Source organism: Culex quinquefasciatus, chromosome 2 (assembly GCF_015732765.1).
Source record: "Culex quinquefasciatus strain JHB chromosome 2, VPISU_Cqui_1.0_pri_paternal, whole genome shotgun sequence".
Classification (NCBI taxonomy): domain Eukaryota; kingdom Metazoa; phylum Arthropoda; class Insecta; order Diptera; family Culicidae; genus Culex; species Culex quinquefasciatus.
The window spans coordinates 158,579,901-158,584,203 of NC_051862.1; the positions used below are offsets into that span (position 1 = coordinate 158,579,901).

General features: G+C 38.7%; 2 long non-coding RNA genes across 2 annotated transcripts; one reads left to right on the forward strand and one right to left on the reverse strand.

Moving 5' to 3' along the window:
- The first annotated feature begins 1,138 nt into the window (after window positions 1–1,138).
- On the forward strand, window positions 1,139–1,944 carry LOC119767296. Its single transcript, XR_005277439.1, has 2 exons — window positions 1,139–1,476; window positions 1,534–1,944. It is a non-coding gene; the product is annotated as an uncharacterized LOC119767296 (long non-coding RNA).
- Window positions 1,945–2,213: 269 nt separating this feature from the next.
- On the reverse strand, window positions 2,214–2,623 carry LOC119767295. Its single transcript, XR_005277438.1, has 2 exons — window positions 2,524–2,623; window positions 2,214–2,469 (listed from the first exon to the last, which is right to left on the reverse strand). It is a non-coding gene; the product is annotated as an uncharacterized LOC119767295 (long non-coding RNA).
- Window positions 2,624–4,303: the final 1,680 nt, after the last annotated feature.

Sequence of the window (4,303 nt, forward strand, 5' to 3'; positions counted from 1 at the left end):
TTTTAAACTGAAAAATCAGAAAATCTCCTAAAAGTGGCGTGTTTTTTTCTGTCAGTGTATTTTTTCGGAAAGCCCGTCAAATTTCCTACAAGTTTGTCTTTGACCACTTTTTGATACGATGCAACGGCTTCGAGATACAGAAATATTTAAATTCCGAATTACAAAAATATTTAAAACACTTACGCCCTTCTCAAATGTCTTTATCTATGTAGGTATTTTAGATTTGTCTATTAAATACTGAAAAATAATATGTTTCGCCACAAATGCCTACGATTCAAACAAGTTTTAAATATTGAAATGTAGGGACATCGACTCAGGAATAGTTTTTTTTCTATTGTTTTGAGTTCTCGATCTAAATCAACATTTTTGAAAATTCACATTCTAGCTAAATCATTTCTGAAACACATACACCTGCACCTTTCAAAATTTGAGTCGTGGAGTTCCATGAAGAAATAAATATTTTCAGTAATTTAATTCTTATCGGATCGCCACTACTTTTTTGATAGTTTAAGGGGTTTGTTTTTGACAGTTTTAGGTGTTTAAAACAGATTTGAGTCAAGCAGGTATTAGACTGTGACAAACAAACAAACTCGCACCTTTTCGTGTTTGACAGTTTGCCAAACAAATCAAGGCAAACAAACAAAGCAGACAAATTGCCAAAAAGTGCGAGTTTGTTTGTTTGTCAGAGTCTAATACCTCCTGCACAGAGAAGTATGAAAAACAAAGACATAAATTTAAAAAAATATATAATTTTTCAATAGTAATAAAATTTACTTTCAAAAATAAAAATAAAATCAACTGGTCTAAAACGCGATTTTCGAGCAAAAAACACGTTTTATACCATGTTTTGAGGACGCTGTATCCTATGACAGGAGCATGATAGCACCATTAGGGTGGGTCATTTTTTTCGAAAGTGCTGGGATCCGGCTGAAATAAAGACCATCTTGTAGAGGGTACCCATAGGGACTCTCACACCAAGTTTGAGCCCATTTGGCTGAAAACTGGCTTGTCGCTCGGGGGTTAAAGTTTACATGGAAATTACTATGGGAAATGCGTGATTTTGCTTCAAACGCTCCTGCAAGCTAAGCGACAAACTTTAGCCCACACTTACACTAGGTAGCCGTGTCGGGGTGGTCCAAGGAACATTTTTCTCTAAGGGTTCATGGTCATCCGTTCAACCCTGAGCTTGCGCAACGCGGAATTATCCGGCGGCGCCGGAATTCTTCAAAATCTCAGTTTTAATTGTCAACGCATGCTTCGTAACTATGAATGTAGCATATTGTGAAACGAAAAACACGACGCCAAACGTCAACGCAAGCTGGAAACATCACAACAAACCTGTGCTAAAAAAGTGTTCTTCATCGTGAAATTCGAAAGTACCGTGAATTAACAAAATAAAAGAAACTTCCGTTCCCGCTGGAGCTTGGCCATTGGCAATTGGCCACGGCGTTGACCGAGAACAGGCCGCATCATTGGGTGCACGGACTTCCGTTCTGAGAAAACAGTTTCTTAATTGACTTCGAATCTTTTTAGTGCAACTTATTTCGTACTGAACTTTGATGCTTGTGAAGATGATTACGATCATAGAACCAATTCTGATGGCTGAGGGCTCACCCGCCTCATCTTCCAGTCACACAACTTCCGCCGGCTGCAGGAGATTGTGACGGCTTGCCCCACCGGAACGTCACGTTTGACACCGAAGCGGTTTCTGGAGACTTCCACCGTTGGACGATTGCCGATTGCGAGCTGGCAAGAGATTAGACCTGGAAGTTGAAACTGTCCCGCCCGTGAACACCCTCTATGGAATTGTCGCTCGGCGTCATGTATTGACATGAAGTGCCTTTCGGGCATGGCCTGGAAGAAGGTGCCCAAAATTGCGACCCTGAATAAGATTTTGTGATTGATATTGGGAGTCGTGACAAATGATCTAAATAAAAATAAAAATGCTAAAAAATCGTACTGAGTATTACAACATTTGCAATTATGATTAAGAGAAAACACTATTTTCGTATTTACTATGGACAGAATAATTCGTACCTAAACAAGGATAAGGCACTTACTGTGCTCCATTTTTTACACAAGGCTGACTCGTCACCCCGGAGGCGGACAGTTTCTGCCGGCAGCACGGACAGTTAGCCTCTTTTGTGACCTACTACCAAATACTTTAACCACGGATTTTATTCAATATATACATGTTGATAGAAACTCTTAACTAAATTTGATGGACACATTTTTATTAGAGAGGTGGCTTTTCTTCAGCGTCGACAAACTCCCATCATGATCTGTGGATTCCTCTGCAACATAATTTCGAACTTATGTCGATTTTGCTTGATTTCTTGCCGCTCTTGAATACCTTTTCCATCATTTTCGGCGTACCGCAATCGAGATGTTTTCCTTTTCTACGGGAGGCCAAAGTGATCGGGGTTTCGCGTACAGGAACTCCACCGGACTAACATCTCACACCACGTCCTGAAACCGAGTATATTTTTGGGTCCGGTTCAACTGCAGGATTTATTTTCATACCTTTGTGGACTTAAGTTCTTTCCCATGCTATGGGAAACTGCTCTACAAGAATTTGCTGGCCAGCCGATTCGACGACGAACTGTTCTTTCCTGCTTTCATTTTAATGTGTTGACGTTTGGCGTCGTGTTTTCGTTTCACAATATGCTACATTCATAGTTACGAAGCATGCGTTGACAATTAAAACTGAGATTTTGAAGAATTCCGGCGCCGCCGGATAATTCCGCGTTGCGCAAGCTCAGGGTTGAACGGATGACCATGAACCCTTAGAGAAAAATGTTCCTTGGACCACCCCGACACGGCTACCTAGTGTAAGTGTGGGCTAAAGTTTGTCGCTTAGCTTGCAGGAGCGTTTGAAGCAAAATCACGCATTTCCCATAGTAATTTCCATGTAAACTTTAACCCCCGAGCGACAAGCCAGTTTTCAGCCAAATGGGCTCAAACTTGGTGTGAGAGTCCCTATGGGTACCCTCTACAAGATGGTCTTTATTTCAGCCGGATCCCAGCACTTTCGAAAAAAATGACCCACCCTAAGCACCATACTTTCTTCGGGTAAGTTTAAGATAATTTCTCAATTTTGACGCTGTTGTGTTGGTTTAGGAAAATTAGTGGAAAATAAAAAAAAATATGAATCCAGTGTAGTAGGCTTATGCTTTGGAATGTTCCCTACAATGTTGTATACTTGGTTGATGAAATTTTTTTACTTAAAACTATTTTTGAGCCACTATAAAAAAAAAGTTTTTACGACTAACTTTCCAGGGTGCGGGGCAGAATGGGCCACCTTAGAAAACAAGCCATTTCTTCTGATACAACGTTGAAGGGTGAAAAGAAATTCCTTGAGGGACCTTTCCATTATAGTTTCCATGAAATTTGATCACTTTTATAAAAATAGTAACTTGAAAAACAAAATTTTTTGAAAATAGTGTTAATATGTCAAAAAAAGACACTATTTTTACAACTAAGCGTCGAAACAACTAAAAAATCAGCTTATGTTGCATTAAACGTGATTTGTGAAGCTGCCAGGAGTGAAATAATCCATTTAGCTCAATTTTTTTAACTTTTGATTGTTTTTATAAAGCAGGAAAAGGGTGGTCCATTCTGCCCCCAAGTGGATTTTAAATAAACACTTCCACCACTAAGCCTCTAAATGATTTTAAGGTTCCGTTGTTGTTTGTATACCTTGGTAGTAACATCTAGTAACGTTATAAGCATTGAGCAAACTTTTTCAAACAATCCAACTTTTCAGAAAGCTTATTTAAAAACCTCGAAATAAACAACATTTGAGTAGTTTACTCATAATTCGAAAAATACAATGAATTCAAACGTCGTTTTCGGTATGGTGATGCTATTTGACGTCCTTTATTAGACCCTTGCCTTACAGGATACATTCTAAAGCCCAAAACCAAGGGTGGTCCGTTCTGCCCCCATGGTCCATTCTGCCCCCCCTCCTGCCCCTATATCAAAGTTGTTGTTTTCGATTTCAATCTTTAATTTAATTAGCTCAATGCAAGTCTTTTTTTAAGGTTTTGACATAATTAAATGTTGAAAACTGGGCTTGAAATTTTTAATTTAGAATTTTAAATGTTTTGCCCAATAATTCATTGTTTACATTGTTTTAACATTGTTAGATGTTCGACCGCAAGCCTAGCAAAAACGAATTCATATCGTAAGCTGTGTTGAAATTATGAAAACTTTCACTTTTACATTTTGAAAAGATTTCGGGATGCACCTTTTTTTGCATATTTTTTAAGCATGGATTTTTCGGATCAATAACAAAGCAGTG